At 45.1% G+C, this 27717-nt stretch overlaps 1 protein-coding gene and 1 long non-coding RNA gene across 3 annotated transcripts in view; both read left to right on the plus strand.

Moving 5' to 3' along the window:
• LOC135204716 (uncharacterized) overlaps positions 1–27717 on the plus strand; it is a 435779-nt gene that overhangs the window by 76490 nt on the left and 331572 nt on the right. The window lies entirely within an intron of this gene.
• Positions 6445–27717, plus strand: part of LOC135204712 (zinc finger protein OZF-like) — a 489243-nt gene continuing 467970 nt past the window's right edge. The window contains exon 1 of one of the 2 annotated variants that reach the window (XR_010312308.1): positions 6445–7067. The gene's annotated coding sequence lies outside the window, so the exon portion shown is untranslated. The remainder of the gene's footprint in view (positions 7068–27717) is intronic. The other variant, XM_064234864.1, reaches the window with a different exon arrangement.

Genomic DNA, 27717 nt, shown 5'->3' on the forward strand with positions numbered 1-27717 from the left:
TTTTGTACTGAACTTCGTAGCGAAGACTCGGAACTCTTCGGTCCCTGACGATCGGTTCGAGTCCTTCCCATCCCTAATGGACTTCACTGTCTTTGATGCGAAGGAGATGCTGCTTTGTCCTGTGAGGGTTCAACGGCGCTATCTGAAGAAACTCGACATCCCAGGCTGAGTGTTGACGCCTCTTCGTTAGCACCGGGATGACCTAGAAGCAAGTACATTCCCTCGCGTTCCGCAAGAACTTCTCCGTGGCGCAGGTACTGAAGGCAGGGGTCTGGTCCAACCAAACCACATGCACCTCCTTCTACCTTCAGGATATTGCCCACAGGTCCTTGGATCGTTTTCCTTGGGACCCGTGGTGGCTGCTCAACACGTTGTGTAGCTAACCCATACCCTCGCAGGTTGAACAGCATCGAGTCTTGGTGTGACTGTAAGAATGGATGAGTGAATGAGAGTGTGACTGGCTCCTCTTCCCATCTTTTTCTCCCCCTCTACCTGTGGGTAGAGGGATACGGTCGTCACCCTGCTGGATATGGACGAGATGCAGGTGAGCTACTCGATAGAGCCCATCCTATCCCTTTCACTAGGGATGGGAGCGAATATCCACCACTTCCCCCAACAAAAAGGGGGGGGGGGGGGGGGGAAGGGGAAGCCAACAAGAGACAAACCCATAACTTTATGTTGCCTCTTGCAAACAGGAACAAGTTCTTGCTTGCTGGTACGAAGAGATATGCTTGCCTCTCTCTTAGTACTTGGTCCAGAGGTCTGACCATTGATCCTGCAGTGCACACCCCGATCAATCGGACAGAGGCTTGGATCCCTCCCTCGCTCTTACGACCAGGGAGGCATTCCAAGGTTGGGCGAACACCAGTCTGTTCACAAAAGATTCAGATTCCTCCCACCAAGAAGTGAGTCTTCCTATTGTAAAAGGACCGAAAGGTTTGTTCCCCGTGTTGGAACAAATGACAATTTGTCCAAAATTGCATTTTTCCTAACTTTACAAACCTGAGGTCCTTTTACACATAGTCCCACCTCATGCCACCCCTCACTCTGCAGTTTTTGCTTGGGCCTTAAGCAAAAGTGATTCTTCACCTCCCAGTCGTGCGGCGCGCGCACTGTCGGACAAGCAGTTAACTACCGAACCCCTTGTTCGAAAGCTTACGACCTATCCAGCTGCCCCTAGTAACCTTCCTATTGTAAAAGGACTTCAGGTTTGTATAGTTAGGAAAAATGCAATTTTGGACATATTGTCATTTCTAAGGTATAAATATTGCTAAATATACAAGAGAAAAAGCCATTTGAATATGCCAGGGTTATACCCGGCTCGCTCACCCTTAATAGGGTGTCAGTATGGAAACTGGGGCGTGTGAAACCACTACCAGAGGTCCCATGCCAATTAGTCTCTTCCTTTCTCAAGTTCCCCCGTTCTAAAGAGGAGCCGTCCCAAGGCCATCTACCGCCCGCTACTGCTACGAATAGCGTCCCCTCCGACATTCCTGAAAAATAGCAACCAAGCTTGGGCCAGTTAGGGTGAGGAAGATAGAGGGGTGGGTTCACTTGGCCCCACAAGCTTGGATATATAGTGTAAACAAAGCTACTGGAAGGAAAAATTAAAGAATTTTAATTAATTCTACAGTATTTTCATAAAGTTCCTCAATTCTACAGTAATTTTAATAAAGTTCCATAATTCTACAGTCCTTACCCTATGGAAATATATACAATGGTATAAAATACAAATTTCTGGTAAGGTCAGGTTGATTCCAACACCAAGTAATACAAGGTATTTATATACAATAGACTATTATTTAAATATGTACAATACAAAAGTGGGTCAAATGTGCAATCCAGATGAAAAACCAAGGTAAAGGGTAGGGATTACAAGCGAGGCAGGTAGGAGAGAAAGTACCAAAAGGAAGTTATAATCTATTAAGACTAGGCATATTATAATAACTAGGCTGTATTAGGGGAAACAATGTTCCCTGCTGCCACTGCTGGGTATTTAAGGGCCTCTAAAGACTTTGGGTAGTGACGTTTAAATACTGTCGGTGATTTCCAGCCCGTATATATTTTAGGATCATCAGGGGGGGGGGGGGGGAAGTTCATGTGATGAAAGTAATTAACTGAGGTGGCCACCGCCCGGATATCATGCACATGTGGAATTGATTCTGGATTGGCTTGTTTGATAAAATACAGAATTTGTTGTCTGATTGCCTTCAGGGAGATAGTTCCACCATTCTCTCTAATAAATAAAGGACCTGAACACTTATTGGAAGTTCTATTTAGATAGGATCTCAGCGTGTTTACGGGGCATAGAGATAGATCCTGTGGAAGTGGGACAATCTTCCACGGGGACCACCTATTCTGTGGGTCCTCGTTCTTTGCCAAGAATTTTCGATCTGGGGATATTAGAACTTCTCCAGATGGGAGGAAATCAATATGATTTGGTTCTCTGGAAAGAGCCGACCGTTCAGATATTCTGGCTCCTGAGGCCAGCTTACTAGGAATAAAGTCTTCCTGAGAAGGGTTATATAAGGACATGCTTCATTGTCAGTGTCTGAAGCTAGCCTAAGTACATCATTTAGAAACCAGGAGACCGTATGAGGTCTGTCCACTGGCCTTAGCCTAGCACAAGCTCTCGGGATAGACGAGAAATACGAATCTGTCAGGTCGATGTTAAAACCAAACTGGAATATTTTCCTTAAGGCAGATTTAGTTGTAGTAGAGTACTAGCTGCTAGACCTTTTTCAAACAGGGTCCTAAAGAATGAAACTGCCAGATTCGTAGTCATTGTCCGTACCTTTGAGTCTTTTAGGAAGGTGGCTAGCTTCTTTACTGCTGAATCATACTGCCGAAGCGTAGATTCTCGTTTGTCTGATTCTAAGAACAAGGTGTTTAGCTGCTTGTAGCGTCAGCTCTACCACTTTGGAGGTGCAAGGAGTAGGAGTGTCATCCCTACCACGAACATGGTGAATGGGCTTTTATGGTCTCTGGGGAAGATAATGGTCTCCTTTGGGACCTTATCCTCCCTTATCAGTGCCTCCTCTATCAATCGCACATAGCCCGGGAAGGGGAATTGGAGACCCGGCGGGTAGAATTCGAAGTCTTCAACTGGCCAGGTTCCACAGCCTTCGATTGTGAGCCGCCATGGGTTATTATTCTTAAAGGGCAGTAGTTTTGAGGCGTCCAGTACTACAAAGGGTTGCTGAGAGTGCCCGGACCGGAGGAGTTCTGCCATCAAGCTCTCCTGGTTCTGTAGCCTCTCGGTCAGGGACTGGATAGATTGTCCCGACGTTTCTAGGCTAGAAACAAGCTGTGAGGAGATCTCCTGGACCCCATCTCCTGCATGAGCATGCCAGAGAACGTTGCCGGGTCAAAGCCAGGTTCCTGAGGTCTGGCTTTGGACCCTCTAGCTCTCGACCCTGTTGTGGGGGAGCAGCTTTTACAGTCCACCACCGGCTTGGGAGCTGATGATGTGCTGGTGCGGCTCGTTTTAGGAGGTTTTGGCTTTGTTGGCTTTGGAAGGGACTTCTTAATAGATTTAGGCGTCTCCTTAGAAGATTTTACTTTAGGGATTACCGAGCCCGACTTGTCCCTAGTAGTCGTGGGCCTCCCGGTAAACCCCTGGAAAGAGGAAGAAGAGGATTGAGACGGGCTAAAGGACAGAACTTTAGCCTGCGTACTACCAGCCTCACTTACCTCCCTACCTTGATCCTGGTTGTCGACAACCATGGGCTCGTGGTCCAAGTTGATGGCCACCTCTTCGAGGACCTCCTCGCCGAAACCCTCCAGGTCTTATGGCAGGGCCTGGGTCTCTTCCCAGATATTGGCTATGATCAGAGCTGCCAAATCCGCCGCTACAGTTGCCAACATTTTCGCGTTGGGGTAAATGAGCGAGCACATTTCCTCCGACAGCATGTAAGGTTGCTTGGAATTGACGTGCCGGCCAAATCCTCCTACCCAGACCTTGAGGGGTTGTAAGAGCCAAATCTTTGATGGCTTGGGGGGTCTGCAAGAGATAGCTACATCAAGTCCTATCCTAGGATAATGATCTACGTAATTCAATATACGTCATTATAATTCTCATTGTATCATTTAATAGAATGGTACCTACCGACTCAGTAGTGAGGTCTGTTACTAAGGCGTAACACACTTCGCACCCGGACAGCAAGTCGTCCACCTCGACTGCACATCCGGCATGAGATCTGCAGACCTCATGCCCGCACGGCTGCTGCAAAATCGCCGTGCATCCTGTCTCCTGACAGCGTACCATCTGTAAGTTAAATGATACATGAGTATCACTATATGGACTCGCCTGAGACGTATCCGGCGGGGCATGCATCGTAAATCTAAAGCCGCTGGGATTGATCCCAGCGGAATACGTGTCTACTACTAAATTTTACAAATTCCTACTTCCCAGAAGCTCCAGGCCCTAGTTAATCATCTTCATCATGATTATCTTATAATAAGATAGGCTTGGTACAAACAGAACCAGGGGAAGGATGAACCTGGCCTGAATCCGCTGGCACCGGAGAAGCGTTACCTAGTAGCCTAGAATCGCCTCTCTTAGCCCACTGTCCGCCCCCACCGGAGTGAGGAACAGAGGTACTAAACAAGAATGTTTGAAAACAGGGAGAGGAGTTAGGGAATTGGGAACACAGTGCTCCAGTCCTGGAATACCTGTCAGGGTGGAAGTTGCCCGTCGTAGTTAACGGACCGGAAGCATGCTTAAAGATGAACTTAAGCTAATTTAAAACTATTATACATGAGCTCTGTCTGTTATCATCCACCCCATACCCCGTCCCTACCCCATTGCTATCTTTATACTTCCGGGTCCGGCTCCATGGGATCGGAACAGGGAAAATAGGTAAAACCTAGGCCTGAACTTGATCATATAAGGGATCGTAGCTATTGTATTTATAATAGGAACGAACTCTTTGCCGGGCCTCCGGTCCCGCCGGGGTGGGAGGATAGTCAAGGGATAGAAGACTGTGGATAGGGTGGCGAGAACGCGGTAGCAACGCGGTGTATACCATCCCGACGAGCCAGGTGGCCAACCAGGACTCGCCACGGTGGACACCCCGGTACCATACCCACCGAGCGTGACGAGATGTACCGCTCCCCCGACTGTAACCCCTACCCTCCCCCCTACTGGGGATAAGGCTCTAGCTAAACTGCCCGAGGGTAGCATATGGCGAGCTGTGTCACCCCACCGAAGTGGGTCGCCTAGAGGAGTGGCCCACTCGTGATCAGTTGGTCACAAAAAACGGCCAGGTGGGACAACCCTCCGAGAAGTCGTGAACCAACCGATACCAGGGACAGAAGGCCTATAGGCCAACTGTTTCATAAATAGACACGCATTAGAACTAAATAGACATAATAATATGATATAATATAGTATAACACCAGTAGTCCTGACGCGAGAGGGGATAGGGAGGAAGGGGGGGGAGGAATAAAGTCCTCATGAGTAGCTAGCCTAACCTTCGCAAAATCGGAACGATCTGGTCAGGTCGGCCAGGGTGGCTCTGAGCAGCTAGCCTAACCCTCCAAAATCGGAATTTAATCGCGATCTGGTCAGGTAGGCCAGGGTGGCTACAAGGACATTGTACATAGGCCACAATAAGGGCCAATCTACCTTCCAAAATCGAATTTCGACCTGGTCAGGTGATGAACTAGCCTCCTTTATTTGGAGGTCTAGCATACGGACAAAGGGAATGGCTAAATCGCCCAGCCAACGAATCAGGTTGGGAAGCCAGCCGTAAAGGACAGGATAACAGGGATCCCAAGCCTAGCCTACCTTCCAAAACCAATGAGGCCTGGTCGGGTAGGCCAGGATATAGCTCTCACGTCAGGATGATGATATGTAAAGCATAAATTCTTAGTTAAATGCTAATCTAACCATCGAACGCGACTACAATTAATAGGGGGACTAATTGAAGGTCGTCATGAATGTTATGAATGTTTGCGGGCAGCGATGCATGTAATGGCTGACTCAGGAGCGGCGTCATGCGGGGCTCCCGCTACATAACAACGCCTAAACATACTTATAACTAACATCGCTACCCTAAAAAGTGCAAAATTGATAATTGCGGTACTCAACTTAGATACGGGAGTCTCCTGACGTTCAGCCATCTCAAAATAAGCAAAAAGAGCTTCCAAAACAACACACACGTGTAAACAGTGAAAGTGCTATTAAAGGAATGTTGGAGGGGACTCTAGTTGTAGCAGTAGTGGGCGGTAGATGACCTTGGGACGGCTCCTCTTTAGAACGGGGGAAATTGAGAAAGGAAGAGACTAGTTGGCAGGGGACCTCTGGTAGTGGTTTCACACGCCCCAGTTTCCATACCGACACCCTATTAAGGGTGAGCGAGCCGGGTATAGCCCTGGCATATCCATATGGCTTTTTCTCTAGTATATTTAGCAATATTTATACCTTAGAAATGAGTGCTATGGGAGCATTTCACAGGACGACACAGGTTAGGCCCAGAAAAGAAATTTACATGAATCATACTAAATAGTCTCTTTTCTTTACTTGATTTATTGGTAATATTGATGATTTGCAGGATAGTATATACTGTGCCAATATTTTATGCATTTTACAGACTTACAAAAATATCATTATATGCCAAATTGACCTTAAAATTAGAGAATCATAGGCTAATTTAACCAATAGTAGTGTTTTGATTCCAAAATTAGCCTAGGCAGACATGAACTTAGCCTATCTCAGACAATATTTGCCAGAAGCAAGACTCGAACATGACAAGGGATATGGGCTGAAATTATGATTTCTGATGGAAAAAAGCTGTATGCTGATTGCTTTAGCCTCCAGGACATTGTATATTGTTTGTTACTGGGGAAAACATTAATATACCTGTGTACCAATGTAACCCCAGTGCACTTCCTATGTATTTATAATGATCAGTTTCTTTATCTTGCAGATAATTCGTGAAGCACCAAATGCAGACTTGTTGAGAGGTCCTTGGAAATTAAAGTTACAGTCCATAATTGTCGAAAGGAACTATTTTTTGGTCTTGTTGGAAATTTGTTAAGACTGTTGTGCATTTTATTTTTCTGTAAGTATTTAGAAGATTATTTATACATTTATGAGTAATGTTATTCATTTATGGTTTCAAGTTTAACTCGTGAGGTTAAGAATGTTTTCCAGCTGTTTAGGCTTAGCTCTCTTGGCATCAGAATTGAAAAAAACAAAATCATTTGTTCCTACGAGGGTATGAACCTTCGTCTGTTATATGAGAGGACAGGCAGTCCCCAACTTATGACAGAGATCCGTTCCTAATGTTTGTTGTAGGTGGAGATCTGGTGTAAGTCGGAATAATAGCTAATCAGTGGCTTAATGCCGTGTTGTTCCTACACAAATACAAAAAACCTTTGGTCTTTACATTAGGATATTACTTACAGTGTGAGCTGGTAATGGCTGTCTAACTTATAAACAAGACACTGTAGTTAGCTACCAGCTGTAGGGATGGGAGCCCTGCCCACCAGTCGGTACAAACTCACTTTTCTTTCAGCTGTCGTTGAGTGTAAACGTCTCCTCTGCCTGAATGGCCATTTGACTTACCATATTTTCTGTTTTTGTTTGTGAATATTTGTGATATATGACCGTAGTTGTTGTTTTGCATATACTGATATAATGCAAACCCATGACTTATCTGAGCCAAGGGAGGGAAAGCTGTGTGACATGAGGTGTTGCCTTGGCAACGACAGACCTTGCATCGCTTCCTCTCCTTCCTTGAGATAGATCTTCAGAGTGGAGAAAATGTGTGTGGGGAATCTAGCCCTTGTTCCAAGTGTTGTGTTTGGCCATCAGAACAAGGGTCCAGTTTGCTTGGGAAAGGAAGAGAAGAGGGTTTCTCTGGCATCTTCAAATTGCAACACACCTCCAGTGATGCCAAGTTTTCTCTCTGATTCCTTCCTGCCCTCACCCAAATGGTGTCCTGTTGTTGCCACTCCTAAGGGAGCTGTCTCCCCTTCACTGTCTCCTATTGCCTTGTTGGGAGAGAGTTGGCGTGGTGGTCTATGACCCAGTATGACTTTGAGGGGGGACAATTCCCCCTCAGGGTGAAGAGGGAGTGCTCCTCTTAACCTGACTTGTCTTGCAGGTGTGGTGGAGCCTGAGGAGCTTTGGGGAGTTGTGGCTCTCCCTAGGCCCCCTGTGGGAGCCTTCCTTGGAGGGCTTGATCTCAAACACAGCGTTGGTTCCTATGATGTGTGCCTCTGAATTCTTTCCCTTGGGGAAGGTCCTTCTCCACTCCCTTTGAAAAGAGAAGGAGTCACAGAGTAACTTCATCATCCTCATCTTCGTGTGCCTACACCTCCTCCCCTTCTTATCTGTGGAATCAAGGGGAGGAAGAAGCTGTTTTTTCCCAGCTGTATGAAGACCCATAGGGCTTGTAATGGTCATCTGTCTTCCATGGAAAAGGTTAAGGGATCTCTCGTTTGCTCTCCTGATTTGTCTACGGGAATGGGAACCATTGCACTGGGTTCCACAGGCCCCTATGTTACTGGTACTGGTCCCAGGAAGTTACCTTCCCTGGCCAGAAAAGTTCCTTCTACTGCTTCACCGGATTCCATAGACCGGGTTACACAGATCCCCATGGTACCAGTACCAGCCCCTGGAAGTCACTTGCCTTTTCCATAATCTAGAGTAGATTATTAGATGCTAGTCCTCCCCCTCTCTCTAGCAAGGGGAGAGAGGGGCTGACAATAAAACAAACCTGGAAGTTGTATTAGCCTTTTATTGTCTCCAACATTTACTAAGGGATACAGAGCCGATGGAAGGCTGTTTTTCGGCAATAACTTTTTATCAAAGCATTGGATAAAGGTGGAAGGTGGCAAGTGTCTATTTTATAACCCTATTCAATTTTTGCAAATATTATTTAGTACCTAGGTTCGATAGTTTTGGTATTTATAGAGTAAAATGAAGTTGCCGATTCCAGAACCGAGAAAATCCCAAAAGAGGATTCCAAAACCATTTTTGACGTAGACTTTCGTAATATGACGTCATGAAGCTCCGCCCATCCACCTGGTAGGCAGTAACAGGTGAAAGGATATGGTTACACAGCCTACTACGCATTTCATTGTTTTTCATGAACCCCTTTTAAACCAACATATGGATTTCCATGCCACTAGGGCACTAATGTTTCAAACTTCGTCTAATTTTCAGAAGTACTGTGCACTGCCATATGTTTCATTAATTTTTTTACTTGAGAAAATTAGGCTAAAGATGTGCTGACCCACCCAACCATCCACAAAAGTGGTTACAAGTATCAGTGACATTGAGAATCCTCGCCTCCAGGGTCATAAGGAGAAAATTTTGCCCCATTTGTTCACAGCTGTGGGGCATGCTGGCAAGTCTCTGAACATTCCTGATGCTGTGTCTGGAGCCCCAGTTAGCCACCCTGCACCAGAGGACAAAATCACAGGTGCCCCTTCTGCTACCCATCTCCAAACAGACATGGCAATGTACACTGTCACCTCTTCAGGAAAGTCTACAGCTCAAGATACCAACAGGACTCCTCATGATCTACGAGACACAGCAAGAGAAGACCCTGTCTACACTCACCTACTCGACTATATCACCTCAGGATTCCCCTCCAACAGATATGATCTGCATAACTCCTTACTCCCATACTGGAAGATATGGGATGAGCTCTACGCTGACGGTGACCTCGTTTTGTATGGAGCAAGAGTTATAGTTCCTGCCGCCCTCCGCGGCCGCACTTTGTCCCGCCTACATGATAGTTATCAGGGTATGGAATCTATTAAGTGCCAGGCAAGACAGGCTGTCTTCTGGCCTGGTATCAACTCGGACATTGTCAACACAATTGCAGCTTGCGAGTCATGCCAGGTATTGCAGCCAACCCAGCAGCAGGAACCATTAATGAATGATGACAACCCCACGAGGCCCTTGGAGTCGGTTTCAGCAGATTTATTTACCATCACTGGAAAAGCCTTTCTTGTCATACTTGGCCGACTCTCAGGATGGCCTGTTGTTGTCCCATGCAAAGGTGATACTACTGTTCCTAATACAATCAGGATCTGCTGCTACTTCCAGGAAGTTGGTGAGCCTCTCCTTCTCAGGACTAGTGGAGGACAACAGTTCACCAGTAACGAGTTCTGGGACTTCATGGAGCGATGGGGAGTCCAACATGTGGTAACCTTCCCATATTATCCACAATCGAATGGTCATGCCGAGGCCACCATGAAGTCAATCACGCATCTCATCCTGACAACGGTACCCTCTGGCAACATTTCACAGGCCACTTCCCCGCCCAAATCCTGTATGGTTGACCTCTTAGGTCATGCATCCTTTTCAGAGGAGAGGCAGGTCAAGACAGGGCTGTGAACGTCGTGCTGTCTCCTGTGCTGCTGCCCGTGCTGAGCAGGTTAAGACCCAGTGCAATCAGCATGCCAGCCCCCAACCCAGGTTGACTATTGGACAGCATGTACGGATCCAAGACCCAACATCTCGCTACTGGAACAAGGTCGGGGTAGTCATGAGTTTCAGTAGGTTAAGGGATTATGAAATTCATCTCCCTATTGGTTGTTTCTGGTGGCAAAACTGTTGTTTCCTTCAGCCAGTGCCACCCCCTAGCATTGACCCATCCCCTCTTTCCCCTGTGGCCCCTTGCTTGGACCAGGAAAAGCCGTCCTTTGTTGATATTCACCCATTGTCCCCACGTCGTTCTCAAAGGCACGGAGAGAAAGAGTCTGCTTGAGAGTGTACTACGAGTGTGAAGGGGGAAGGAGGTGTAGGTAAATGAAAGAAACATTCAGTACGATATATGAATGTTTACGTATATGTATTGCATTCTTATATTTCATGTCCATTTATATACCTCCCTATGTATCATGTATATCATGTACGATATGTAATGACAAAATCTTGCCTGTCTGGCAGAAACATTTCGCCAGTACGGCACCACTCTTTTTTCCTTGCTTGCACATAATTTTGCACCTCTGCAATTTTGTTTACTTCACTTAGACATTAAGAACCTACTTTTGATTTGTTCCGACACGTAATACAAACCCACGGTCCTTTACATAAGGAATTACTATTCAGCGCCAGCTGGACCGGTCATAAGATTTACTAACAAGGTAGTTCGGTAGTATAATTGCTTGTCCGATGGTCGCGAGTCCCGCCCGACTAGAGGTAAACATACCACTTTGCTTTCTACTGCTGTCGGGTGTAGACGTGTGTTCGCCTCTCTGCCCACCTCTGTCGCGAGATTCATTGATGTTCAACACTGAGCTACTTACTTCTGCATTTTTTCTTGGTGTATTACTTAGTGTGTGTGAACTTGAAAGTACTTTGTTTATTCTTTTTGTTATTATTTGTGGATTTGCATAGCTAGAGACATGCAAGCCCATGAAGTGGAGAAGCCCCCTCGCCCCCCATCCAACCGGAGAGTGTGCCCTGGAGTGGGAGGCCGTAAGTGTAGGGCATTCAGGTCCAGCGATGCTGTGGACCCTCATTTTTTGTGTATGCAGTGCCGAGGGCGTGAATGCTCTCGGGCCATACCTTGTGATTTTTGTATCTCCTGGTCGGAGGAGCAGTGGGAGCACTATGAGAAGAGGAGGAAACCACGTAAAGTTGTCAAGGTGTCGTCGGAAAGCTCTCCCTCGACACCTCTGGTAACAGACACATCGTCTTCCTTCCTCCCTCCTAGCCATCTCCCACGTATGGCTCTCTCCCCTTCGGGGATGTGTCCTGTTCCGCCTCTTCGCTCGATCTGTTGAGCGCAGAGGAAGGAACTCGACACCCTGACCTGGAGTTGTACTTGGGGTCTTCGATCTGTTCAGGGTGGGATCTTTCTCCCTTTGAGCGAATGAGAACCCCCCCTCTCCCATTAACCCGACTGTTGCTTCCCCAGGTGTGTCTGCCTCCACGGGTGGAGACCTTCAGTAGGTGTGGCGCTCGCTGAGATGGTTCCTCCGCCTCCCGGGTTTGCTGTCCTCGCCCCGCCCCCTGACTTTGAGTACCCGAAGAGCTCCCTGCTTGACTGCCCACCGGTACCTGTGGCTGTTCCTGCTGTCTCCGTTCCTGCCCAGGGTAGTGCTGCTCCTTCTGGAGGTTCCTCCGGACAGGTGCAGTTGGGCCGTGTTGCTACCCCAACTGCCCCAGCTCCGTTCTGGATGGAGGACCTGTTTGTCCTGAGGAAGTTGGCGAAGAAGAAGTCCAGGAAGAAGAGGAAGGTGTCGTCGTCTTCGTTGTCGTCTTCTGCTGCCTCTTCCTCTTTGACTTCCAAGGCCCCCCAGCCGAGGAAGAAGAAGGTGGCCTCGCCGCCCTCTAAGAAGTCTCGCACAGAGACTTCTAAAGGTCTGTCCCGCAGGTGGGTCTTCCGCTGGTCCTCCCGTTCTGCTCCTGGCTCCAGAGGTTCCACCTCCGGACCAGGAACTGTCTCGGCCGCTTACTCACGAGCGTCACCGAGTGTACAATCACCTACCAGTGACCGTGCAGCCAGGGTCCAGACCATTGAGCATGCTCACTGTCAGGACCCAAGCACGGAGTGGAAGGCTGGCAAGGGTCGCTCAGGCGACTCTTGCCAGGATGGCGATCACTCTCGTGGCGATCCCCCGGTTCCCAGGGTTTATGTGACGGTCCCACCAGACCGTCCACTTATCGAGGCTGGGAAGAGGTTCCCCAGTACCGTGGCGCATCGAGAGAACGGTGCTCGCTCTCACCGCGTCAGTGGACACTACCAGTCACCCGACCTTCACTCCCACCGGGACCGGACGGCTTGCACGACTGGTAGCAGCTCCCCTGACGCACGAGGCCGACACTACTGTCCTCGGTCCAGTGCTTCTCCACACGGAGACCGCTGGTCCAGACCTGCAGCTCGATCGCCACAGGCAGGGTTGTAGCGTCAGGTCTACCTCACCTGTCCCTTCAACCTACTTGTTCTGCACCAGGAGGAGCGAGGCGAGCAGGGGTGATGGCGAGGAGTGCGCTCCTCACAGTCATGCCACAAGAGCCTACAATCCTGGCTCTGTCCTTAGACCTAGCATGTCATACGCGCAAGTTGTTGGAGGAGACCACGAGGGGTCTGGTGAGGTTCTTCCTCCTGAAGAAAGAGTGTCCCGGGAGGTGATCGGCCTGGATGGATCTGAGGGTCCATCGCCTCAGGACGTGATCACCCCCGAGATACAGAGATCCATTTCAGAGGTCACTGAGCTGATTTGTCAGCACAACGACCTCAGGGAAGGATCGGTGGTTGCTCCTTCCGACCCTCCATCGAGGTTGGAGTCGTTCTTGGGTCCCAGGAAGGAACCCAGAGCGATGGTGGGTCCACCTTAGCCGACAGTGTGCTGGGCCAGGTGATCGCTTTCATCTCCGGACAAGAGGATTCGCTTAGGTCCAGCAGGTCGGACAAGCTGCTTCCCCCTCCTCTGCCTTGCCAGCGGCGTTTCTATGTGCCATCAGTGGATCCGTTGCCGACCAAGCAGGTTGACCCAGAGATAGCTAGGCTAACTCTAGGGGTGCCTCTCCATCACCTGCTGGCTGAGAACCTCTGGTTCTCACAGCAAGAGGCATCGGCCCTGGAAGCAACTGCCATGGCAGCCTTCCAGGCCATCTCCTGGCTGGATCTGTGGTCCCTTACAGTATCCAGAGTCACAGCCTCCTCGGGAGGTATTGTTCCCGAGGAAGACTGGTGTTAGGGAGACTCTGCCAGTACTGGGGGAGGTAGGCCATCTCCTACCTCGCCACCAGACGGCCAACCTGTGGGCCAACCTGGTAACCAGAGCGGCCGGTCGAGAGGTGACACTGGGTCTATGGAACGGACTGTTGCTGGGTTCCTCCTCTCTCTTCCCCAGGCAGTCTCGAAGACTTCTGGGCAGTCTCGAGCAACTTTGTGAGGAAAGACCCAGCCTTCATCTTTTGCTTTGAGGAGTGAGCGTCAGCCCTCCTCCCAGGCCTCCTACTCCTGTGGGAGACCTGCCAAGCGGAAGCCGAAGAGAGGGAAACGCTAGGGACGGCGTTACCCCTCACCTGCTGCCGGAAGTGGGGGGGTGCCTGGTGAGCCATTGGGCAACTTGGTAGTGCTATGGAGCCAAGACCTGGGTAGTGGATGTCCTTCGGGAGGGATACCTAGTACCCTTTGAGTCACGGCCACCCCTCACTTCACATCCGGTCCACCCTCAGACTTACGTTCCCGGTTCTGCTATGGACGTAGCACTACAAGAAGTCAAGACCATGCTGAGCAAACGAGCTGTGGAGATTGTACGAGATCAGTCGCCAGGTTTCTACAGCCGACTCTTCCTAGTGGGAGAAGTCTACGAGGGGCTTGGAGACCGATGATAGATCTCTCTCCCTGGAACCGATTCGTTTGCCAGACTCGGTTCACGATGGAAACAGCACGCTCAGTGCTTGATTCCATGAGGGAGAACGATTTCATGCTTTCGGTGGACCTAAAGGATGCGTATATCCAAATACCCATCCATCAGTCCTCCAGGAAGTACCTCCGCTTTATCCTCGACGGGACAGTGTACCAATTAAAGGTACTTTGTTTCGGTCTCTCAACCGCCCCACAGGTTTTCACACGAGTGTCACTCTGGTGTCGGGTTGGGCCCATTCTGTCGGGATATGTCTGATGAGGTATCTCAACGATTGGCTGGTCGGTCCTGGCGAACTCCCTCGCAATTGCTACAGGACAGAGATCAACTCCTCGACTTATGCCGCGATCTGGGGATCGTGGTGAATGTCAAGAAGTCAGATCTCGAGCCCAAGCAGAGGATAAAGTACCTGGGCATGCTGATCAATACGGTAGCAACACGAGTCTTCCCCGCAGACTCGCGGATCAGCAGGTTCAGGGAGGCAGCCAGATGGTTCCTGTCTCGACAGGAACAGTCAGCTCAGCAGTGGCAAGTCATGATCGGACACCTGTCGTCACTGGAGAAGTTAGTCCCTCACGGGCGTCTTCACCTGCGGTCTCTTCAGTGGTGACTAAAGGACTGCTTGTCACAGGCACGGGATCCACAATCCTTCCTGGTTCGTCTCACTGAGGAAGTAAGGGAGGACCTGGCCTGGTGGCTAGACAACAGGAACCTCTTAATAGGAGTGTCCCTGTGCACTCCCCCTCTCAGACGCATCAACCGAGGAGGAATTGCTGGTTGCAGGAGTGTGGAACCATCATAACAGGCACCTTCACACTCCAAGAGTCCCGGGAACGACTGATGGGACACCCAGTGGTGTTGATGAGCGACAACACCACGGTAGTGGCATACGTCAACAAATGGGGCCTAGTGTCCCTTCCGTTGCACCAGTTGACGATGCAAGTGCACGAGTGGGCTGTAGCTCACTCGGTAGAGCTGTCAGCCAGATACATTCCAGGCAAGAGGAATGTAGTGGCAGACAAGCTCAGCCGCCAGAATCAGGTGATTTGGACCGAATGGTCTCTACACCCAGACATGGTGGAAAGGCTCTTCTACCTATGGGGACGTCCAGTAGTGGATCTGTTTGCCACCCGGCAAAACGGAAATCTTCAGATTTTCTTCTCAGCTGTGCTGGACCCTTGGGCAGCTGCAGAGGATGCAGTTCAAAGCATAAGGAAAACTTGCACCACATTCATATGCATTTCATTTTCTTTTCTCTTCACTCAAGAGAAAGAAAAAATCTTTCTAAAAAAACCCTATAGGCATGTCATATCATCACCCAGACGTTATCAGCTGATTCCATGGCATTGAAATTTCCTATTCACGGCCAAACTCGCCCCCATTGCCCCGACACAGAAAAAAAAAGAAGTTCACCCCTACTAAAAAAAAAGAGCTTCACCCTCCATGAAAGACACCACTACCCTCCCCTTGCAATACCCCTCTGTCGTTCAGCAAGAATTGTACTGACTGCGTAAGAACGATTGGGCACGGTCTCCAAGGCAAAGAATGCAATTCAAGCAACAGTATCGCATGTATGAATTTCATATACACACGTATGTTTATTTAAAAAAAGACGAATCAACAAAGACGCAAGGCGTGTCTTCTAAACATGCGCTAAGATAAAACTTTATTCACTTTCTGCTACTTGAGGGAAATATATGGTAAACTGAACTGCCTCTTTAAAATGGTTCACACACAAAGTTAAAAAACACCAGGGCCTAAAAAAAAAAACACACCGTAACACTTACGCCCTCAATGGAGAACATTCATCTCGGAATCTATGCGAATCTCGTTGGCACAACGCACTCCTCAAACCGCGCTACACAAAAGCACTCGCCAATCATTCACACACAAGCTAGACTAAGTCCTTATCCTAGGGAGCGTCTCGGGATGGGCGAATTTGCTGATCCTAATTCAATTTGTTTCTCTCAGTACCACATCCCCACAGATGGATATTGTCCTTCCCTCTCACGTAGTAACTGAAATATAACACTTTACCACAACCAGACACTCTGAAAACTGCATTTTTAAGCTGATACCAATCTTACAAAAGGCTTTTTTCGTTCAAACATCACTGCCCACCAACTAATAACAGGGCCAACCGCCTATGTTATTCACTTTGGTAGCAAAAGCAATAGCGGCTGGCACTGGCTTTTGGCAACACTTTCTCTCTCTCACTCTGAAAAAACAGTCCGCTCTCTCTCTCTCTCTCTCCTCTCTCACTCTCTCTCTCCTCCGACTAGCAACAGCTGTCTCTCTCTCTCTCGTCTCTCTCTCTCTCTTCACTCTCACTCTCTCTCTCTCTCTCTCTCGACTAGCAACAGCTCTCGCTCTCTCTCTTCTCTCCTCTCTCTCTTCTCTCTATCTCGTCTCCCTTCTCTTCTCTCTCTCTCTCTATTTCATTAGGTCATCAAATCAGAGTCGGAACTACATAAATAGACATTTATTTTAAAAGCAAAGTATTAATTGAATAGCTCAGATTCTTACATGATGATTAAAGGGAATGATAACTCAAAGTTCAGATAACTCAGATAACCCCAACCCCTGGTAAATTAACAGTCTATTCAGTAATTAGTCAAACACCATTTTATCTCTTCTCCAGAATATAGTTCCCTACCAGAACCACCTGTTCCCTCCACTAGAACCACCTGTTAGGATACAGAACACTCTGATAAGCATACACAATTGTAAAGACAATGTCAAAAGATTAAATGAAATAGAACATCTTTACAAAATATCAAAAATACAGTCAAGCCACACCTTTGGTTAAAGCACAGTAATTCTTACCCATTTCCAGCCAGTTTCACTCACATAATAAAAGAAACGTTCGCAGAGCCATCCTGGCATCTGCCTTCTCTCCTCGTAACGGTCTCTTTGGTTCTGGCAAATTACATGCTATTATGAACGGACATAGCTCATACGGACGCACGAATTCACACCCTTCGTTCACACCCTAAAACTGCTCTAATCCAGTTTCAAAGTCACCTCTGACGAATGCCGAGAACTACAGGAGGAACGTTGACCTGCTTAGGTAAGGATCTTAATGTCACACCATCTCGAGAAAAGGCATATCAGCATTCTTAAGCTGTCGCTCAGACACTCAGTCTCCAGGGAAGTTAAAAATATGACTCCCCAATTTCTAAGGAATGTCAAAGCATGTGACATACAACAATGTCTCATACATATCATATTATCAGTCTTTATATGTTACATATGTTTGCCATGATACTCCATACAAGGATTTTCCTGTTCATTCTTCTTTGCAAGCTGTTGCAGTGCAAGTGTTTCTAGCTCGGAGATGTACGATTTGTGTTGTATACCTTCCACCAAATGTAGCTTTCCATAGTACTGATTTCTGTAGTCTCATCAGACAGCTTCCTCTACTTTTCATCATCCTAGGTGATATGAATGGAAGAAATCCTTTATGGTGGATTTAATTAGTAATGAGACAGGAAATTGCCTGTCATCCATTATTGAAAGTGAAATGTTGGTGTTCTGAACACTGGGAAACCTTCCCATTTCCATGTACTGACTGGTACTTTTAACATCCATCGACCTGTCAAGATGTAGTGCCAATGCTTTTATGGACTTCAGTTGGCGAGTGATTGATAATAGGCACAGTTGTGATCACTTTCCAATTGTCAGCACTGGATCAAGTACTCCATGCCCAAGATTACTCATTGGAATGTAAAAAGAGCTGACTGGGCAAATTTTGAAGAGCGTAGTTCAATGGAAGCTACAGCAAAGGAATTTGAATGCATTGAGGATGCTATTGAATTGTAATAACTACTTTATTTGCAGCTGGACTTCAGTTAATTCCAAGAACATCAAGTCTATTTATGCATCGACAGTACCATAGTGGTCAAAAGAATGCCATGAAACCCATAGAACTCTGGAGATCTTGTTTTATTTTACTAGGTTTAAAGACAGAAATGTAAGTTACTATCTGGTAAAATTTCATAAGGCTAGGGCAAAGTTTAGATTTAAAGTTAAAAATGCACAAAGAAAATCTTGGAGTAAGCTCATTTCCTTCATAAATTGCAAAACTCCCATCACATTAGTGTGGAATAGTGTGGAAGAGAGTAAGGGAAATAACAGGAAAGTTTGTACCTAGCCAACCGCCTGTGTTAAAAATAAAATAAAAGGCAGGTAGTGTCAAATGAGTTTGCCCTACATTTTGCTAAAATATCTCAGAAAGATAAGGAGAAACCAAATGCAAACAACAGAAAACAAATGGAACAGCATTATCTTGATTTCGCTTCAATTAAGAGGAGTCTTATACTATTCCATTAATATGAGAGAATTTTGCATTGGCTCTCTCAAAGTTTAAAAGAATCTGCTCCTGGTCCTGATGAAAATTCATATTCTATGATCAAAGCCCTTCTCAGATTACTAAAAGATTTATCCTAAGTATAATAAACTGAATTTTTGAAATGAAACGTACTACCCCTTATGTTGGGAACTAGCAAGAATCCTTCCTTTCATCAAGCCCGGAAAGGGTAGTTCTTTTGTAGGAAATTATTGTCCGGTTGCCCTAACACCTTGTTTGTGTACGCTGATGGAGAAATGGTGATGCTTGCTTAGTGTGGTATTTAGAAAGAGGAAACTATTTTTCCTCAGCCCAATGTGGTATGCAATCCACTGCTGATATCTTAGTTAGAATGGAGTCTGCAATATATGAAGCCTTAGCCTCTAGCAACACTTTATTACGGTTTTTCTTAGACTTAGAAAGGCGTATGATAACTACCTGGTGGTATGGAATTTTGAAAGTAGTCCATGAATATGGTTTAAGAGAATTAGCTATTTTTATTAAGCTATTCTTAAAAAATTGTTATTTTCAGGTACAAGTAGGAGCATTTCTGTCTGAAGTATGTAAACAAGAAGGGGTTCCTCAGCGTAGTGTGTTAAGTGTGACACTTTTTGCTCTAACAATTAATGACATAGTAAAGCAAATACCTGCTGATGTTATGCACACACTGTTTTAAATGACTTTTCTCTATCTTTTGCAGCTGCACGTATGTCAGTAGCTAAATGTCATCTTCAAATACGTAGTAATAAATAAGATAGTGAAATGGGCTGAAATGCAGGGTCTTAGATTTTTTTCATCAAAGACTGTAGCCATGAGTTCTGTAGAATTAGAGGGATACATGCAGATCCAGATTTATATGTAAATAGCCAAAGAATAGCTTGTGTTAATGAAAACATGGGTTTTAGGGATGAGTTTTGATGCTCGGCTGACATGGCTTCCCCATCTCCTAAATCTCGGGGCTATATGCAAAATAATTTTTGGACATCTTGAAAGTTTTGTCAAGCACATTTCGGGGAGCTGATAGACTCCAGTTATTAAGATCGTATAAAGCCTTGGTTTCATCAAGATTAAACATGGATGTGAAGTTTACACCTCGGCTACCCAAGTCACCTTAAGATTTTGGACTTCAGTCACCATACTGGAATTAGGATTGCTACTGGAGCTTTTAGGACTTCCCCTATAGAGACTATGTTAGTAGATGCTGGGGAAATGCCCCTAGCCTTACATTACCAGGCTCTTCTGGTTCGAAGCTGGTTCAGATTCAAAAGACTTCCTGGATCCCTAGTATGCCAGTTGTTAAGAAATGGAAGATTTGATAACTTTTATGAAAGGCATATCCAAAGATGCCACGTCCATATGCCTTCAGACTGAAATCAACCCTCCAAGACTTGAACATTCCAGACAAATGTGTACTACTGGTGAGGGTATCGTATCTCCCCCTTGGAAAAATCCTGCAGTAGAGTTTTGTAGCTATTTTAATTAACCAAAGAAGAATGTCTCTGATAAAATATTATGTTATACCTTTTTAGATCATATGTCACAACATGATAATTTTATCCCAGTTTTTACCGTTGGATCCAAAACCAGTCCAGGCACTGGTTTTGGCATAGTTTTTCCGTCCATTTGAGCGTAGTGGAAGGCTCTCAAGTAATGCATCTGCATTTACTGCAGAATTATATGGAATTTTAAATACTGTCAAAGAAGTTTTAAAAGTAGTGATAAGAATTTTATTGTGTACTGTGAGTCAAGAAGCGCTCTAGAGTCACTGAAAGATTTTTATTCCAAACATCCAGTAGTTTTAAATATTTCTAGAATGGTTATTTTTAGCTAAGCGGAGGGGTTTTAATATTAAATTTTGTTGGGTTCCAGCACATGTTGGAATATCTTGAAATGAACGCGCTGATGCAATTGCCAAAGAGGCTGTTTCTCGTATTGAGCCCAGATCATTTAAGCTGCCGTGCAGAGATTTATATACTCCAATTAGAGAGAAGCATAAAGTACTTTGGCAAACTATTTGGTCAAATTTAACTACTAATGTGAAAATGAGACAATTGCACCTACAATCAATCCTTGGCTGTACAATTTTATGCCCAGAAGGTTTGAAACGGCTCTGTGCCACCTGCGTATTGGACATACTAGGCTGACACATTCCTACTTGATGAGTCGTGATCATGAACCCATACTGTAAGATTGCCTAGTTCCACTGACTGTTATGCACTTGCTGGTTGAGTGCCCCTGTTTGGTGGAATAGCGCAATCAATATCTATTCTATGGGAAGGAGAATAATGTTTATAAGTTGTCAAAAAATTTTAGGAGCAAATGGGATTTTTAACATGACTGGCTTATTGGATTTCTTTTTAACACTGGTGTTTGAGACTAAACTATAATGCTTGTGTGCGCCTTTTTTTTATTCTTATTGAAACAGTGTATATATACATATATATATATATATATATATATATATATATATATATATATATATATATATATATATGTGTGTGTGTGTGTGTGTGTGTGTGTGTGTGTGTGTGTGTGTGTGCGTATGTATTGTGTGTGTGCACGTACATATGTGTATATATGTATGTGTATGTATATGCATGTATGTATGTGTGTGTATATATAATAATTGTTTTTTTTATAATTCATTTTTTATATTTATTTATAATTACCAGTACCTTTATCATTTTTTAAAAAATAATTCTCTATTTAATTATTATTATTAAAATTTATGGGTTTCTTTTATATATAGTTCGGCATCAGTGACCTAGATGTGGTGATGCTAGATTAATATAGTATCAATCAATCTTGGATGCATCGAACGAGGATTGCGACTCACACCTGGAGGAGTTGTTGCTGACTGCCTGAGTGTGGAATCGACATGACAAGCAACTTCACATCAATGTTCTGGAACTCAAGGCGTCTTTCTTAGCCTCCAAGAGTTCTGGGATTGAGTGATGGGACACTGCATGGTGTTGATGAGCAACAACACCATGGTGGTGGCAGTGTCAACAAATAGGGGGCTTAGTGTCTCTCCCATTGCATCAGTTGACAGTGCAGGTGCACAAGTGGGCTGCAGCGCACTCGGTATAGCTGTCAGCCAGATACATTCCAGGCAAGAGGAATGTAGTGGCAGACCAGCTCAGCCGTCAGAATCAGGTGATAGGGACCTAATGGTTTCTACACCCAGACGTGGCAGAAAGGATGTTCGACCTATGGGATTGTCCAGTGGTGGACCTGTTTGCCACCCGACACATCAGAAAACTTCCGGTTTTCTTCTCTGTTGTGCCAGACCCAGGGCAGCTGCAGAGGACGTGTTCAAACATCTGTGGGACAACCTCAAAGTCTACACCTTTCTCCCGTTCTATGATTCGCAAGGTGATCAGCAGAGTGCTGGTCACCAGCAATCTTCGGATGATCCTAGTGGCGGCCATTTAGTATCCTGATCTGTTGGCCTTTCTCTCTGGGGCACCGTGAGAGATTCCCCCGTGGCACAACCTTCTGTGTCAACTGCACGTAGAACGGTACCACTTGGCAGTACAATCCCTGTGTTTCATGGTTGGCGGTTATCCTCCATCTCTTGCTAATGAGGATTTTCTTGCTAACGAGGATTTTCTAGCTTAGCAGCAAACAGAGATGGCAGGAATACTCAGAAGTCCTCTAGAGGCAGCAGTCTACCAGGGAAAGTGGTCCATCTTCTCTTGTTGGTGTTTTTTGGACGGGGTCTCTCTCCGCTTAGAGCCACTCTTCAACAGATTGCGGATTTCATAGTCTTTCTTCGCCAAGAGAAGCTCCTCTCTGTCTCTGCAGTTAAGGGCTACAGGTCTGCCTTGGCCTTGGTCCTGAAACTGAGAGCAGTGGATATATCCTCTTCTATGAAGATATCTCTTCTTATGAGGAGCTTTGAGAGGTCTTGCCCACCCAGGGAACTCAGGTCCCCTGCCCACCCGGGAACTCAGGTCCCCTGCCCACCCAGGGAACTCAGGTCCCCTGATGGGATGTAACTCATCTTGGGAGCTTGACTCGTGAACCCTATGACCCTCTCTGAGAGTCGTCAGACAGGGATCTGACCCTCAAGACCGTCTTTTTGCTGGCCCTGGACTTGGCGAAGAGAGCAGGTGAGCTTCATGGTCTCTCTTATAATGTCAATCACTCGAGGGGATGGGAATCTCTTACTCTTCATTTCATCCCGGATTTTGTAGTGAAGACTCAGAATCCTTCAGTCCCTGATGATAAATTCGAGTCCTTTACGATCCCCTCCCTAGAGGACTTTTGTGGTAACGATCCAGACAAGATGCTACTTTATCCCGTGCCCAAGAACACTATCTCTTTTTGGCTTTGTGAGGTGATCAGGAAAGCGTACTCCTCCCACGCAAGAATCTGTTGGTTCCACGGGTACTGAAGGCAGGGGTTTGGTCTAACCAGACCACTTCACCTCCTTCTAACTTCGTGATATTGCTCATAGGTCCTTGGAAACCTTTTACTTGGGACCCGTGGTGGCTCCTCTAACTGGACAAAGTTGCATTTCGCCTTGTGTAACCATATGAATGGGTGCGAATGAGAGTGTGACTGGCTTCTCTTTCTCCTTCATTCTCCTCTCTTCCTATGTGCAGACAGCTGCAGTTGTCACATGCTGGAAAGGACGGTCGATGCAGGTAAGCTATATTACTGAGCTCCATTCTTTCCCTTTCATTAGGGTATAGAAGCACATATCTGTCCCTTCCCTAAGTAGGGGGAAGAGGTTACTGTCATAAGACAAACCCAATACTTGTATAATTGTCTTCTTGCTTCCGATTATAAGTTCTTGTTTGTTATTCATAAGAGGCTACGCTTGTCTCCCTCTCAATTGGTCCAGAGGTCTGGCCATTGGTCTCGCAATTCTCTACTCCGATCAGTTGGACAGAGGCAACATTCCCCCCCTTGCGCTTACGACCAGGGTGGGAATCTTGGTTGGGCGAACACCAGTCTGTTCAAAAGACTAATAGATTCCTCCCACCAATCAGGGAGTTTTCCTTATGTAAAGGACCGAGGGTTTGTATTACTTGTTGGAACAAATCACAATTTTTAAAAGTAAATTGTATTTTCCTAACTATACAAACTGAGGTCCTTTACATTTTATGCCCACTTCATGCAACCCCTCAATCTGTTCCTGGGCCTAAAGCAAAGTGGAATGTTTTACGTCTGGTCTAGCAGACTCCCGACTAGCGGACAAGCAGTTTTACTGCCAAACTACCTTGTTGTTATTCTCTTACGACCGATTTCCAGCCTATGCTGAAAGTTATTCCTTATGTAAAGGACCTCAGGTTTGTATAGTTAGGAAAAATACAATTTACAGTTTAAAACTGTGATATTTTACCTTTGTAGACTACATGACAGTATGGTCGTAATGGGTCTGATGCACCGACGTATAGAATTCAAAGATAAATTACAGCTTAGCTAAAGTTGACTAGTAAAATATTACGTAAAACTCATGTAAAGCAAGTAAAATAACATAGGAAAAAAATGTCAACTGCCATAATCTAGTTTGACTGTACAATATTCAAAGTTTTGGGTCGGGGCGAAGGAACGTAAACAATCGCCACGTTTGAATTCTGGTAGAGGGTGTATTGGGATAAGTTAACTACCAGGGAGACGTCTGTTTAACAGTGGGATGATGGGTACTCGGGGGAGGAGGCCACAGAAGGTACGAGTTGGTAAAGTGACGCGGGATTGTTAGGTGGAGATATGGTGGTAAATACAATTACCCACCAAATAATAACACTTCTTCATGAAAAGCACTAAACCTTAAGAAACACCAAAACACAATTGCTCTAAGTATTTAAGTAGATAAAGTTGAGGAATCTTTCCTTTAAAGGGATTTAGGATACATCAGCCCCTGCCTTTACAAATGCGTATAACCTCACCTTCGGGTCTTGGAAGTGTATCTTGAAATAGGCCACCGACAAGTTGTACCTACGTCTGTACCTAGGCATTGTCTCACGAAGTTCCCTCCACCTCCTTTCAATAGTATTTGTGTGGGCACTGGTTACTCTGGGTCACAAAATTTATGGAGGGTGGTTACGGTCAAGTGTACGTAGCCTTTGTCCTCCAGGCAATCATAAGATTTCCAGCAATCAGATACAACACTGATCCTCAGTACAATGTAGTCCTTTATAACTGCAAGCAAAGTCCCGCTGCATCTCTTCCTGGCCCTCCCTTCTGGTAAGGCTTGTAAGACCTGGTGCACGTGAAAGTAAGAGAAATCAAAATAGTCCTTACAAACTTCAAAACATACAGTGAATGTACATATCTAATGGTATATATAGCTGTGTAAGGAAATGTTTAACCTACTTTAGGTTTGAAACATTGCAATTTTTTGGGGTAAAAATCAAAACATGTGATAAATCACAAGTTATCTGAACCACTTCCTCTTAGGTCAAGTCTACACTCCTTGCCACAATGAGTAAACAGGCCATGATCTTAACAAAATGTAATTAAACCTTTCATAATGGCCAAAGTAATAGACAGAAAAGTCCTTGTAACTTAGGAAGCCATTTTTCACATGTACGAGGCAAAGTCTGGTTAGTAATAGTTTCGGAGGAGCGAGAGGTTCCAAGGATGGATTCTGCATCATGCTAGGTTTGATGAGTGAGGTGAAATACACAGGGAGGTATTGTCTGGGAAATTGTGGGATGGGGAATTGTACGAAACAGGGTAGGAAGGATGAGGTGGAGGGGTAAATCCATACGCTTCTCATTGGCGAAAAAACACGAACATGGTCTTGTATGGATTTGGGAAATCAGAGAGGCCAGTTGGGGGGTTAATTGAACTTGACAAGAATTGTCAGATAAAATGATAAAAACATAGTTTGTTTTGTTTCTATATGAAACCAAAGATATCACGTATTATTAATAAAGAAAATATTGTAATGAAATGTTACTGCAGGGACACCGTATTTTACATAATAAGGCAGTCCCGGGTTACGACGGATTCGGCTTATGACGCTCCGAGGTAAGGCGCTTTTTTCAATTATATTCATCAGAAATCATTTCCAGGGTAACGACGCATGTTCTAGGGCTATGACGCCTACAACGCTGATCTGGCCAAAGAAATATGACACCAAAAATGCAAAATAATCAATATATGAAGGTTTTTTTTGAGGCAAAATGCAATAAGAATGCAGTTTGCGTAGTTTTGAATGCACCCAAGCATTAAAAGTAAGGTTTTCTTAGGATTTTGAAGATGTTCCATCTTACAACGATTTTCGGGTTACAACACGTCTCAAGAATGGAAACCCCCGTCGTAACCTGGAGACTGCTGTAGTTAATATCATTCAAAAAAAATTATATATATATATATATACACAAATTTGCACATTTGTCATTTAAGTATAAATTATCAAATAGAAGTCGAGGTTATCGTAGGGAATAAGGAATGAAATATGATCAAGTTTCAAGAATATTCATAACCAACCTAACCTAGCACGACGTGTTGCCTGGCTGGGAAGGCGACTAACCTAACCAACCTAACCTAGTACAACGAGTTACCTGTCTGGGGGAGACATGCCCCCTGGACCCCCTTAAAGGAACACTGACATATAGGTTAGCATACTAAATTAACAAACCTAACCCATCTAAACTAGTACAACGTGTTACCTGCACGATATACAAACCCTCGGTCCTTTACTTAGATAATTGCTTTCAGCGTAAGCTGGAATTAGTGAAATTCTTGAACAAGGGGGTTAGACAGTAACTACCGTCTGGTAGGTGGGTAGCCTGCCTGCCCAAATGTAAACACTCCAGTTGCTTTTGCCTGTCTTCCGATGAAGATGTATGTTTGTGAGCTCTTGCTGACTAGCTGTTAATCATTTTCCTGGGGATCTTTAATTTTTATTTTGAGTAAACATGTATGTCAAGCTTTTATTTGCATAGATGGAAATGTATTAGGCACTTGTTTCCTAACACTTTGGCTAGACTGGTATCAAGTAAAAGAATTATAAAAATTATTAATTTATTAACAATAAATAGAATAACTTATAATAGTAATAGATGACACGTAGGTTGGAATGTGGGTACACTCTTGAAATTATCTAGATGGCTGAAGATGGTATGTACTGGTTTAGAATGTGGGTACATTCTTGAAATTGTCTAGATGGCTGTAGATGGTAGATCCATGATGACAGATCTTGCACCAGGTAAGTAAAATGGTACATCAACAGGTCATATAAGTTAAGACAAGATGTCAAACAGACAAGACACCATAAGGCAAGATAATGTCAAGCAAGGCAAGGCAAGGTAAGTTAAAGTGTCTGCAAAAATAAATACACAAACAATAGCTTAAAACAAAAGGTCACTGTTAACATATCACTTATTAAACCATAATAGCTTTACATAATTATTTACATAGACCATAAGGTGTACAACAAAGAGCAAATAACTTCTTACCATGTGAAAGGTTGCGAGGTTCGTAAGGTAGTGGCTATCACTTGGAAAGTAAATCAAAAGTAAACAATAAGTAATACCAAGACACTAAAATAATGAACAGAACAACCAACACCATCTATTAAAGCGAATGCTTATACTGTGATATCAATAATTAATTGACTTAATGATTAATATGCAAAGCCACTTTTTGTGGTAGCCTTTATAGCTGCCTTTCTACTTTGTGTTAAGGGTCGGTGGTAAGGTACACCAACATCTTTATTAGTACATATTTTCACCCTTTAACGTTAGGACGAGACATGTATTCATCTGAAATTTACGCTTACACTTTGGAATTACCAGGGAACTTTGGAGGTTTGTTCTTTGTTTCTTCTGGTAATTCCTCTTCTTCTTCATCCTTTCGTTAGCCATCGGACGAAGATAGAAGAGGGGGCGTGTGGTGTTGGTGTTTAAAGGATTTCCTCTCATTTCGGAGGGCGGTGCCCTTGGATGTGAGAGGAGTATCCTCATTACTTTAAATCATATTTTCTTTCTTTTACAGGCTAACAGTGGTGATAGTGATTACAGCAGTAGATGGTTAGATATCTCTTCGTGTTAGTTATC

This window comes from Macrobrachium nipponense, chromosome 47 (genome assembly GCF_015104395.2).
Source record: "Macrobrachium nipponense isolate FS-2020 chromosome 47, ASM1510439v2, whole genome shotgun sequence".
Classification (NCBI taxonomy): Eukaryota; Metazoa; Arthropoda; class Malacostraca; order Decapoda; family Palaemonidae; genus Macrobrachium; species Macrobrachium nipponense.